Source organism: Bos indicus x Bos taurus, chromosome X, assembly GCF_003369695.1.
Source record: "Bos indicus x Bos taurus breed Angus x Brahman F1 hybrid chromosome X, Bos_hybrid_MaternalHap_v2.0, whole genome shotgun sequence".
Lineage (NCBI taxonomy): Eukaryota > Metazoa > Chordata > Mammalia > Artiodactyla > Bovidae > Bos > Bos indicus x Bos taurus.
Window position 1 is genome coordinate 94,195,001 of NC_040105.1, and position 13,865 is coordinate 94,208,865.

Consider the following 13,865-nt stretch of genomic DNA (forward strand, 5'->3'; position numbering starts at 1 on the left):
TTGTAATAACTCTAAATGGAGTATAATCTATGAAAGAAATTGAGTCGCTATGTTGTACACATGAAACTAATATTGTAAATCAGCTATACTTCCATGTAAACGCTTGTTTTTTCCATGGAAGCCATTGGAATGATATTAATACTTCTAAAACATAAATCTGACCCTGCCACTTCACTACTTGAAGAAACAACAAAAACACAAGTGACACCAGTGCCTTCATGTGTGCTTGCAAAGCTTCATCTCCTGCCACTCCCTGCTCTTTCCCACCATAGCCCCATCCTAGCTTAGTGCTCTAGTACTTACAATCTCTTAGCAAGCAGTGCTATGTCAGCTTTGTAGCTTTGCACATGTTTTATCTCTGCCTGAAATGCCCCACCTATCCTTGTCCACTGAGCAAAGCCCTGCTCAGTGATACCAGGATGGGTCTCAAACATCCTCCTACAGGTTACCAGGGTGGAGCCACAATCAAAGCTTGTGGCCTGATGTCCTTTGATCTTTCTTTGTCCTCCTCAGAAAAATAGTTGAAGCTAGCCTGTGTGCTTGCTTTGGTTTGTCCAAATGTAATGAGTGTCCCTGGGATTTAAATGGGCTTCCCTGGTGGCTCAGGGGTAAAGCATCCACCTGCAATGCAGGAGGCTCAAGTTCGATCCCTAGGTCAGGAAGATCCCCTGGAGATGGGTATGGCAACCCCCTCCAATATTCTTGCCTTGGAAATCCCATGAACAGAGGAAATTGGCGGGCTACAGCCCATGGGGTCACAAAGAGTTGGACATGACTGAGCAACTGAGCATGCATGGGATTTAAATGTCAGAGTGAAATTTTCTCTCGAATTGCAATGTTCAAGCAAAGATGTTACCTCTCCTGAAACACAACTATAGAGACTATCTCAACACCCTCCAGGAAACAAAAATCAAACAGTCCTCCTCCAAATACCCACAAAAGACCAACCACAGTAAAGAGTGCACCTTGGGTAGCCTATGAGATGGCACCCATTGAAAACCACAGGAGCTAAACAGGAAATATAAATGACTAGAGTACAGTGGGCCGTGTGGGAACTATAGCAAACTGGAGCTATCCACCTCATCTCAAGGTCACTTGTCTTTTCCCTTTCATACTCCATTCATAGTTTTAATCAAAATTTGTGTGGAGTCTGCTCACTTGGGACTTCACAGAGAGAGAAGTCTTATGTCTGAGGTCCCTTGTGTTTCTGACCTCTAAAGGGAAGGTAGACATTTTGAGTAGAGAAAATAGCTTGAGAAAGGCACAAAAAATTAGAAAAACTATCTGGGGATTTTGTCCTAGTCACAGTTTTCTCAATGACCTACCTAGGTTTGACATCTGATCAGGCCACCACTAGAACATAGATTCAGGCAGTATAGCATCATGGTTAAAAATGCGGGCATTGTCTAGAGAGATCTAGTGTAAGTCTTAGCTCCATAATGCATGGCTGTGTGACCTTGGGCAAGTCATGTAACCTCACCATGTTATAGAGCTTTATCTATAAAGTGGGGCAAATAATAGAACCTATTTTTAATCTACTATGTGGATGAAATGAGCTAATAACGTATGCAAAGCACTTTGAACAGTGCCTAGCCTGAAGTAAATTCTCGATAATGTTAACCATTATTATAATCCAATAATTAAATCTTAATTGTTGGTCGCTGATAATACCTTAATGTTTTTTGTCTCATGGTAATATCCTCATTTTTCACAGGAGGTCTGAGTGCCTGAAGTAAAGGAACAATGATTCCATGATGATTGGGTCAGTGGGAAGGAGATCTGGGGAAAGATTTTGTTGTATCCCGTGAAAGAAACTCTATGGGTTTATTTTCCTGGAGGCTGGTACTGTCTTTTTGTATCTGCTGCCTGAATGTTTTCTCTAGAGATAGAAAAATGAAGAAGGATTCTGAGTGCTTATGGTGATTTGGGCAGTTCCAAGTGCAGTCAAGGTGGGGAACAAGTATCCCATCGGTTCATTCTCCTTCCTCCTTCTATATCTAAGCTCGGCTTTGGATTGACCCACCAGCCTACTGGTGCCAGGGGTGAGATTGAAGTTAGGTTGCATGTGTTTGGTGTGTGTTCTGCACTGTGCCAACCCAGTTTCTGAGAGTGTTTCTCTAATCTTTCTTCAAGCCAACTCCCCCTATCCACAAGTCATTCCAAGTGAGGTGTAAAGCACTCCTAGGGCCCTGGGTCAGGATGGTGCTGAGAAAACCTGCATGCTGGCAGGGCTAAGACTGGGGCCAGGCAGGGCAAGGCTGGGGAGCTCAGAAATGGTCTGTTGGGGGTGTGTAGGTTGAGAAGCTGGGATGTGCTTCCAAAAACCCTTCAGAAATCAAAGGCCTTTTCTGCACTGGCATGGGGGCCTGGCTGCTGCTGTTTCGGCCAGGCAGGAGGGGTCACTCACTCAGCTCTGAAAGCCTTGTTTGCTGGAGGGAGCAGTTGGTTCCAATTTTGTTTGTTTGTTTTAAAGAGATCAGGCCTATGGCTAATCTTTCACTGAAACCAGCAGCTTAAGTTTTTAACATTTTATCTCAAAAGAAAACACACACACATGTGCTAGTTATTTCCTATCTGAGAATTTTCTCTAACAATCATAATAATGGTATTAATTCTCAGTCTTTGTAGAAACTTTGTCAACACTAGTGCCAAGTCCTTTGAGCCAGGAAGTGTATTCTCTTCTAAATTGCAGTGCCATCAGAGCTTATAAAGTTCTTAGAGGCAAATGAGTGAAATTAAGCAACCCACCCCCAAACCAGTCTGTTTCTCCCTGTCATACACACCCTGTTCTCAGAAATGAAGAGAGGGAAAAAGAATGCTTCTCTTATTCTTTGCCCTGGTCTGGAGCTACGGGGGCTTTAAGTATGAGTGTGTTTGTATAAGAGGATGGGGTTGGGGGCCTTCTGACTGCCATTGATCCATCCATCTACCCCATTTACTCATTCGGTAAATCTTTATTGAGTTAATGTACTGTGCTCTGGGCACCCTATAAAGGGACATAATTGTCTCCACCTCTTCAGTTGTTTCTCCCATGTCTGGCAGTGTGTTTGGCATTCATACCTTCTTCTCTTAAACAGAGGTGACAGCTAAAAGAGTAAAGCCTAGTATGGACAGAAGGAAGGAGAGTGACCGGGGTAGTGGCTGAGTGGAGGCACGAAGGAAGGAGCTGTGTTTTCTCAAATCATTCAGGGTGCATTTTGCTCTCCTCATGGGCAAGGATTTCTCCACCTTTAGATCTAAGAGGAGGTGAGGATGGAACATAACGGGTGACTGGCAAACTGCCCTGGGCCCAAGGCTCTACCTTGGGTACCAGTGACAATTCTAGAGCAGAGTGTTTCAACCTCCAACACAGAAACTGAATCCTGGACTGGCTACCAAGGGATCATGCCAGCTGCTGGCTCTGAAGTTGGCTTTGGCTCTGAGCTCGATCTGTGGAAGTTGGGGCCCAGGCTCCTGGCTCAGCAGCTTGTATTGATCTCCCAGCCTCTTTTGTCTCCTCCTCCCCAGTGGAAGCCTCTCCCCCTCTGCCTCTCAGCCTCTTCCGCTTTCCTCTTCAGCTTCTAATGAACTGAAATCTCCCAGAGCTGCCAAGGCTCTGGTAGTTTCACAAAACTGTCCTTGCTATTCCTGCATCTGCCCGGTCAAGGGTATCTTTGCCTGAGGTCGGATAGATGCTATTAGTGCCAATGATATGATTGCATAGCAACACAGAGCAGCTCTGAAAGAGGGGAGGAGGGGCAGGAGAAGGAGGACAGGGAGGTGGGAGAGACGGAGGGAGAGTGTGCATACAGCAGCTGTCGGCATTCCTGTCTCAGGGACTTCTTTGCTGATTCACAGAAGCAGCCCAGCTCCAGCCACCCAGCTCCCAGTTGCCGCCTGATCCTCAGACCTGCCGGAATCAGAAGGTAGGCCACAGAGAAATGATTTCTGAGCCTCGCCCTTTTTCAGCCCATAGGGGGAATGAATGAGGGAGGGGAAGCTCCAGAGGTACTCTGTATGTGTGTGTGTGTGTGTGTGTGTGTGTGTACCTGCCTGCTAGCCATCTGCTTGTGCCTTTGGGGGAAGACTTACATTAAAAAATGCCCACAATGAAGTAGCTACCGCTTACATTCATAGAAGGAAAAAAAAAATGCCCAGGAATAGAAACTCCAGCCAATTTGAGCAAGTAGGGTCTAAAAATGAATAAGAGGAAGGTCCACAGTTTGCTGCTTTGAGAGGAGAGGGGTATTTATTTATTGACTTGTTTATTTATTTATTTCTGTCTGTTCTCAATGACAGGCTTTTTGTCCATGGATGGATCTCCTGGTGGGAGGGAAGGGAAGGGGTGTAGAAAGTATTGGCTGAAAAGGGAGGACAGAGGAAACGTGAGACCTCAGAGCAGGTGCCCTGAACAAATCATTGTCTGGCCAGCAGACAGGACACAGGAGCGCTTCCTTGGAGCAAACTGGGCTCTGACCTAGGAGGCTGGGGTTGAAGGCACATCCTAATCTCAGCATTTACTTCCTGGCTCAGTCCAGCTTTCTCTCTTGCAGTTTTCCCCCTGGCTGTTCCCCTTGATTTCCTTTCTACCCCCTTGTAACCAAGAGGCACCTCTCCATTCTTGAGAGTGGAGCTTGGAGAGCTTTGAAACCAGGCTCACCTCTACCTGGAATCGAACACCCTGTTCCTTGTGCTCTCCTCAGCTTTCCCCAGCTTCAGGCCCTGTGCCCCAGCCTGGTAAGTGGGCCTGAGACTGTGTGGGTTAAGGCTTATCTTGCTTTTTTTTGGTAGGAAGAGCCAGGCCTCAGAAGGATTGGGTCCCAGCCGGTAGCTGGGGCTGGGTCAGGCTGGGCTGGAGCGAGGTAGAGAGGGAGGAAGGGTAGCTCCCACAGCCTGGAAAAGAACATACTTTTCTCTTATGTTTTCTTTTTGATTGTTCAAAAGAGAAAAAAAAAAACCTTTTAAAAAAAACCTCTCTGTCTCATCCACCTTAGCGCCTGACTTTTCCAAATGGAATCCTTGTTTCTAGATTAAAGGCCCTCAAGTAAATCACCTTTTAAAAGGTCCAGTGGGGGCCACAAACCTCAGGAGATTTCCTCTCTGGGCTTAGGATGGGGAGATGGTTCCAGAAAACCCTGGTACCATCCAAGGAACCCCTCCCCCCAAAAGGCAGTGCTGCCAGTGGAAGTGATAAGTGTCCTGTCCCTGAAAGAAGAAAAGAGCCCCTCTTTTCCTGGGTGGGCTGGCTTTGACTCTGCAGTTCTGCCTCCTGTAAACCAGTGCCGTACAATGAGGGCACTTGGACAGGGCTCCTCTTCCCACAAGACTTGTCCCCCAGGCATTCAACCTGAACTGTGGGTCCAAGCACACTTCAGCTCCACCGTCACCCAAAGGAGGGAGCATGGCTCGAAGCAGTGAAGTTAGCAAAGGTTCAAGAGCCAGGTACAGAGGGGACATTCAGGAAGCACTTCTAACCACAGACGTACAAAAGTTTCTAATGTGAAATCTGCCACAGTGTCAGAGAGGATCTGTTCTTGCTCAGTCGTGTCTGACTCTCTGTGACCCCATGGACTGCAGCACACCAGGCTTCCCTGTCCTTCACTATCTTCCAGAGTTTGCTCAAACTCATGTCCATTGAGTGGGTGATGCCATTCAACCATCTCATCATCTGTCATCCCCTTCTCCTTCTGCAAAGGAAGAATGGAATGGCAAACCACTTCAGCATTCTTGCCTTGAGAGCCCCATGAACAGTCAGAGAGGATAGGCTCTCACTAATGAAGCCTGAGAAGACAGCCTTCTACACGGGTCAGGGACATTCATAGGAAACCCATTCTGGAAGTTAAACTAGGAAACTACATTCCTGTCTTAGGAAAGATTCTTCTACACACATCAGTGACTGAAAGAGCAAGTGAGAGAAATCCTTCTAGGATGACATTTACCAAACTACCGATGTTCCACAGAACACTGTTTGCAGAGAATGTTAACAGATTCTGTTTTAAAATAAGGAGTGGTGGTGGCGGGTGGGGTGTATTCTATGGTCCAATCTTTTTCTTTTTTTGAAAATGCTTCGTAACTGAATTCTCCTTTTGGAGAGTCATCATGTATGTAAGTGTATTAAAGACTCTGAGAAGTACTGCTGTAAAGAAATCTGTTTAATTCTGTTCAACCCAGTGAAATCCACATGGATTTGATCAGGGACCTCTTTTCTCCATGGAAAAATTTTGTATCTTGCACATACAGTGTTAGGAATTGCTGCTCAAAAAAAAATCCTGGAATTAATTGACATATGGAAAAAAACTTATAAAATAATCTAATCCAGCACCACAGTTTGAAGGGTAAAAATTTGAGAAGTTTAATGAAATTGTTCTTTTTGAGTATCTGAGAGACTGGAACCCATATATCCCGATTCTCAGTCCTTTATGCCCAATTGCTGTCCTTTAGCAGGTTCCCTGGGCTTCCCTGGTGGTTCAGTGGTAAAACATCCATCTGCAATGCAGGAGACTCAGGTTCAATCCCTGGGTCAGAAAGATCCCCTAGAGAAGGGCACGGCCACCCACTCCAGTATTCTTGCCCGGGAAATCCCATGGACAGAGGAGCCTGGCGGGTTACAGTCCATGGGGTTGCAAAGAGATGGACACGACCGAGCGACTGAGCACACATGCAGCAGTTTCCGTTCTGTGAAAATAGTCCCAGGGAAAATAAGCAGGTTGAAGGAACTATCCTGTCATTTTTAGTGAGACATTTGTACCTTACAGATTTCTTTCATTATTTTGTTGTATCTGAAAATTCTGAATTTCCCTTTCAGCATGTGATTTGTTGCATTTTTTAAAACAATGTGCTAGAAAATTTGGGGGCATTCAAAGAGATGTAAAGAATAACGAAAATCAGGATATTCACCACCTAGCTTAACGAAAAAACATCACCAATAGACTTGAAATCCCCTGTCTATCCTCTGTGATCAAAGTTCCTCTCATGCATTTATTTATATTTGTACTGCATATGTATGTGTCTTTAAGCACCATATGCCACTGCTTTATGTTTTAAAAATGTATATCAATGGTACGTATCCTTCTTCAATTTGTTTTTTTTTTTTTTCTATTCAATGTTATATTTGTGAAATTCATCCACATTGTGACATGTGGCTCTGGTTCATTCACTTTTCACTATTATATAGCATTCCATTTAAGAAATATGCCACGATTTATTTATCCATTCGGCAGTTGATGGACATTTAGGCTGTTTCCAGTTTTGGGCTCACAATTAGGGCTACTATGATCATTTCTGAGGAGATATTCTTATTTGACTATTGCTATTGGGTATATATTTAGAAGGGAGTTGTCCTGTCACAGGATATAAGAATCTTCACTTTTGGGAGATACTGTCAGTTTGTTCTCCAAAATGGTTAATAATTTATACTCCCACCAGCAGTGTATAAAAGTTTCAGATACGTTGCATTAATTGTTTCTTTTTTCCTTTCCAATTCCTATATCTTTTATTTCATTTGGTTTTCTTTCTTCTTTTTTTAATTGCAGTATAGTTGATTGACAATATTGTTTTAGTTTCAGGTGTATAGCATAGTGATTTAGTTATATACACACATATACATATGTATTCATATTCTTTTCCATTATGGCTTATTATAGGATACTGAGTATAGTTCCTTGTGCTATAAGTAGGTCCTTGTTGGCCATCTATTTTATATATAGGTGTGTATATGTTAATCCCAAGTTCCTAATTTATCCCTCCCCCCTTTCCCTGTTGGTAACCATAAGTTTGTTTATTAATTGGTTTTTATAATAAAATTCTCCTCATAAGGATGCATCTCTGACTTTTTTCCCAATGGAAAAGAAATTTTCTTTCTCGAAATTGCTTGACAGCTACCTTCTCAGAAACACATCTCATTGTTTCCATTTGTAAATGAGGGGGTTGGCCTAGATAATCTCTAAGGTCTCTACCAGCTTGACAATCTGTGGCCCATGATTTATTCATTGAGAGCATCTGAAGCAGAAACCTGGTTTTTGGCTACATTGCAGGAATTATTTTAGGAACACATAATAAGGTTTGGTACGAATGAAATGTGTCTCATATCTTAGTGCCATGCTGTCAGGTAGAAAGGCAGTGCTGTGAGAGGGAGAGCCGTCATGCAGTGTCACCTTGGATTGGAAAGAAGAATCTGTACTCACAAAAAAGGGTCTTCTTTTCACTGCCTTGTTCTTTCCTGAGCCTCCCTATTTATTTTCATCCAAGAACAATAAATCCTTGTTATAAAAAACTTTATACACACAAACCTACAAAGTGTATAAAATCAACATGAGAGTCCCCTTAATACAACTCTCCAGAAGAAATGTCACTGAACAATTTGTGTATCCTTGTAGGGTTTCTTGGAGAAGGCAATGGCACCCCACTCCAGTACTTTTGCCTGGAAGATCCCATGGATGGAGAAGCCTGGTGGGCTGCAGTCCATGGGGTCGCTAGAGTCAGACACGACTGAGCGACTTCACTTTCACTTTTCACTTTCATGCATTGGAGAAAGAAATGGCAACCCACTCCAGTGTTTTTGCCTGGAGAATCCCAGGGATGGGGAAGCCTGATGGGCTGCCGTCTATGGGGTCGCACAGAGTCGGATACGACTGAAGCGACTTAGCAGCAGCAGCAGCAGTAGGCTTTCTTTCTGTGCATACACAGAAAGAAGGGATTTTTTGTGTTTTGTTTTTTTTTTTTTACAAAATTAAAGTTATACCAGACACATTCACTTTGAAACTGTTTTAAAACCTAAAACACATATCTTTGGCATCTGTTCAAATCAGTGGGTACAGACCTACCTCCTTCTTTTTTAACAGCTACATAATATTTCATGGCATGGTGGTTTAGTCACTAAGTTGTGTCTGACTCTTTTGACCCCATGGACTGTAGCCTACCAAGCTCCTTTGTCCATGGGATTTTCTAGGTAAGAATACTGGAGTGGGTTGCCATGCCCTCCTCCAGGAGATCTTCCTGACCCAGGGATCAAACCCAGGTCTCCTGCACTGCAGGCAGATTCTTTACTGACTGAGCTATCAGTGAAGCCCCTGTCACTTCATGGCATGAGTGACTGCAATAAGAGAAAAGATTTGAGTGCTTGCTAGATGGTAACTATGAACTAAGTCCTTACAACAAGGTTTGAAGTACGTCTTTCTGTTATTCTTGTTTCACAGATGCAGGGACTGAAATATGAAGTGAGGGATCTTGCCCAAACCTGCGCTGATAGGTCGAGGAGCCAGAATGCAAACCCAAGTGTGCTGGTTCAGAGCCCACACCCTTCACTGTCAGGCTGTGCCACCTCTCTGACACAGTCCACTTAACTAGTCCCTTGCTGATGGACATCCGAGTTGATTGCAGTCTTGCTATTGCAACCAAAACTGCAGCAGATACCCTCATCCACTTCTGCAGATATTTCTGTATGATAGGTTCCTAAACTTCCCCAGTTTATAGGTAGAAAGAGTTTATTCATTCATTCAAAAAATATTTGCCTAGCTCTTAGGCACTGGGGAAGCTCTGAGGTCAGACTGGGAGAGTTGACCAGAATTTTACTTCCCAGATGTCCTAGGAAGGTCATTTAAATGGTCTGTAGGATTTGCCAGCTGGGTGATACCCCAGACCCACTGCATCCTGTCCATTCTTAATTGCTTGTGTCTTTGCCTGGGTAGTGGCATGTCTGAGTCAGCCCTTGGGCTCCCAGCTGGTGGCCCAGAGCCATGAATTTTCTCTACTTGCTAAGTGTTGGTGACCACAGTGCCTCAGAGCCCGAGTTCTAGAATTTACAAAGGCAGAAGAGTATAGCAGTAAAGAACTTGTATTCCAGCCTGGATATAAATCCCAGTTCCCTACCTCATAGTCACAATATCACTTTGAACAAGCTACTTATTGCTGTGTGCCTCCATGTTCTTATCTGCACAATATAGACAGCAGTAGTAACTACTTCATAAGATTGTCCTGAGGATTCCATGACTTCCTGTATGTAGACTGATTAGTTAATATATGCAAAACATAGAATAAAGTAAATTTTAACTGTTACTGCTTTTTGGCTATGGAAAAGCTGCTATATCAACCTTTCCATAAAACGGTTGATGATGTCTATGGCACTTTGGTGAGGGGTGGGAAAGAAGGGAGAAAGTAGCTGTTAAATAGCTAATGTATTCACACACCTCAAAATTCCAAAGGTACAAAAGGATATTCAGTAAAAACTGTATCTCCTCTTGGTGACACAGGGATTTTTAATTGTATTTATTTATTTATTTTTATGTTTGGCTGCGTGGGGTCTTTGCTGCTTTTGCACAGACTTTCTCTAGTTGCAGTGAGTGGGGCTACTCTCTAGTTGTGGTGCATGGGCTTCTTTTTGCAGTGCTTCTCTTGCTACAGAGCAGAGGCTCTAGGTATGCGGGCTTCAGTAGTTGCGGCACTCGAGCTCAGTAGTTGCGGCATGTGGGCTTAGTTGCTCTGCAGCATGAGAAATCTTCCCAGACCAGGGATCGAACCTGTGTTCCCTGCATTGGCAGGCAGACTCCTATCCAGTGCACCACCAGGGAAGTCCCCGAGACACAGGGCTTTTTTGGATGTAAAGAATTATTCTATTTCTTGACCCAAGCAGTGATTACATGGGGATTTGCTTTGTAATAATTCAGTATATTTTACACATATATTTTATGTACTTTTTGTAAGTTATATTTCTCAGTTTTAAAAAGAGGGAAAATAAGGGAAAAGATTTCAAAAGAGTGGAAGGAATTCTCCCATCTCTGTTTAGTAGCCACTTGGTTCCCTTCTCCAAAGGCAATCAACGTTAACAGGTTCTTTTGTATATTTCCAAAGGTATTTTATTGTATATATAAGCACATGTTTTGTTTTAAAACAGATTAAACTGATAGAGTTTAGGGGCCAGAATGACCCTGCAGGGAGGTGGCAGGAAAAGCTGAGAACAGCTGCCGGAGGTGACGGAGCGGTGGCCCCGCCAAAAAAAAATAAAATAAAATAAAATAAAACAGATTAAACTAACCGCTTTTTTATTTTCTTTTTACTTAAAACTTTACCTCAAGAGATCATTCTATATTGGCACATAAAGAGTTCTTAATTCTGGTTTTAATAGCTATATAGAATTCCATTGTATGCATACACCATTATTTATTTAACAAATCCCCAAGTAATGGACATTTAGGTCGTTTGCAGTTTGTTTTTTTCATTTCGAGCCTTGCTTCAAATGCTAACATTCTGTATACATCATTTCACACAAACACAAGAAATGTGTATATCCAAAGCCTTTCGTTTCATGTTCCCTGGAATTTGTACCTACAAAATTGAGGGACTGTACACTCACCTAATTGGAGTTCAATTCAATACATCAAGTCAGTTTGTGTCTCTTCCTGATTCCCTTTCCCCACTGGTAACCACTAGCATTTTCTATATCTGTGAATCTGGGGAATCTGTTTTAGTTTTGTTATATATACTTGTTTGTTTTATTTTTTAGATTTCACATAGTACTTGTCTATGCATAAAATAATCAACAAGGATATATTGTACAGCACAAAGAACATAGCCATTAGTTGATAATGACTTTAAGTGCAGGATAATATATAAAAATACTAAATTACTATGTTGTATACCTGAAACTAATGTAATATTGCAAACCAACTAAACTTCCATTTTAAAAAATCAAGTCAGGAGACATTCACTGAGTACCTGCTCTGTGTCTGGCTCTGTGTTTAAAAATGTGTGGAATAGATGCACGATACTGGATGCTTGGGGCTAGTGCACCGGGAGGACCCAGAGGGATGGTATGGGGAGGGAGGAGGGAGGAGGGTTCAGGATGGGGAACACGTGTATACCTGTGGCGGATTCATTTTGATATTTGGCAAAACTAATACAATTATGTAAAATTTAAAAATAAAATAAAATTAGAAAAAAAAAAGAAATTAATAATGAGCATGAATTTTGTCCTCCACTAGCCCACAATCTTGCTTTCATGCTAAAATCCTGGTATTCCCCCACATGTTTTTAAAACTTTTATCTCTGCCCAAGTTAAACAATGTCTCCCACTGAATCCTTCTGGAAGGGCCTGTGTATGGTTTTGAGAATTAGGAAAAGAGTATTCCTAGTGGGAAAAAGTCACAGCTGGCTATCTAGCAGGATCCCTAGGGGAGAGCACAGATGAATGAATTCTACCCCAAAAGCATCCTCCATACTACTTCATACATCCAAATCTTCCTCTCTCACCTTAGCTCAAAAACATCTCTTCCATAAATACATCCTAAATCCCTTCAACTTGAAAGGAACAGTTCCTGCTCTGTGACCTCTCATAACTTGATGTCTGTGTCCTGCAGAAGGTATGAATCATTTCTCCCTTAAGTGATACTTTTTTTGTTTACATGTCTTATTTTCTACACTTGGCCATTTGGGGACCAATTCAGATTCATCTCTAATTCCTCACAGCTTCAGCAAGTAAAAAGGAGGAGTAGAAAGAGAATCAATATGTTCAGATGGTAATTAGGACAGAATGGAGATAAATAAAGAGGCAGAAAGAAGAATCTTTATGTAGAACAAAGAGCACTGGCCAGAAGTCAGGAGGTCCAGGTTCACTTGGGTCTCAGCTTCTTCATCTGTCAGATGGAATCATAATTCTGGTTGGGTCCTTTGAGGACCAAGAAAGACAGACAGTACAGCAGGCTACAAAAGTATGTTCTACTAAAACAGCAAACATTTTGATGTGTGGCAACTGTTAACCATTAACATTTTAGCAAATCAAGGTCTAGGAGGTGAAATGACTTGAAGTCACAGTCAATGGAACAGTCTGAAAAGAGCAGAGGATAGTCATGCCAGGATGAGAAAGAATTTATTCCTTTTTTGCCGGCATTGGGATTAGAAAATCTGAATTCCCTGATACATGGATTTGTTATTTTGTGAAGCATCAAACTCATATCAAGTCAGTAGAGGAGAATATGAAGGAAGGAATTTAATCTGTACAGAGGTGAACCTCAAAAGAGAAAAAGTTTATGAAAAAAGAAATACAACTGGCCACTAAAAATGTAAGGAAAAAGTTAAGCATTTCAAGTAACTAAGGAAATACAAAGTAATTCTCAAGATGCCATCTTCACTTACAAAATTGGCAAAAGATATTAAAAAAAAAAAAGAATACTCACTGTTGGCAAGTGTGCTGGGAAACAGGCTTTCTCATAGATTGTTGAGGGTGGTATAAAGTGATCTAATTTTTGTTAGGGCAATTTAGAAGGATGTATTATTAATACAGGGCTTCCCTGATAGCTCAGTTGGTAAAGAATCTGCCTGCAATGAGGGAGACCTGGGTTCGATCCCTGGGTTGGAAAGATCCCCTGGAAAAGGGAACGACTACCCACTCCAGTATTCTGGCCTGCAGAATTCCATGGACTGTACAGTCTATGGGTCACAAAGAGTTGGACACAACTGAGAGACTTTCACTTTCATTATTAATACAAGTCTGAAATTGGTTCGTGCCCTTTAATCCAGAAACTCTCCCTTCTAGAAAATTATCTTAAGAATCACAAATATGCACAAGGCTACAAACTGCAGTGTGACATGTTTTACTGTTAAATTGTGCTTTGTCTATTCTGTGGAATATTATACAACAATGATTAAAGCTAACATTTATTGAATAGTGTACTATTGCCAGACACTGTGCTAAGTTATTTAAATACATTATTAATTTTTAATCATTAGAACAAGACTACAAGGGCAGTCATCCCCATTTTACAGATGAGGGCCCTGAAGCTCAGAGAGGTTAATTTCTCCCAGGCCACACTGCTAATAGGTTGAATAGAGTGGGTTTGACCCTAGGTCTATCTGATGCCAAAGCCCATGGCCTCAACCACAGGACTCTATAACCT

General features: G+C 42.3%; 1 protein-coding gene across 2 annotated transcripts in view; it reads left to right on the forward strand.

The window, feature by feature from the left end:
• Positions 1–3,502: 3,502 nt before the first annotated feature.
• Positions 3,503–13,865, forward strand: part of DRP2 (dystrophin related protein 2) — a 43,822-nt gene continuing 33,459 nt past the window's right edge. The window contains exon 1 of one of the 2 annotated variants that reach the window (XM_027534442.1): positions 3,503–3,905. The gene's annotated coding sequence lies outside the window, so the exon portion shown is untranslated. The remainder of the gene's footprint in view (positions 3,906–13,865) is intronic. The other variant, XM_027534441.1, reaches the window with a different exon arrangement.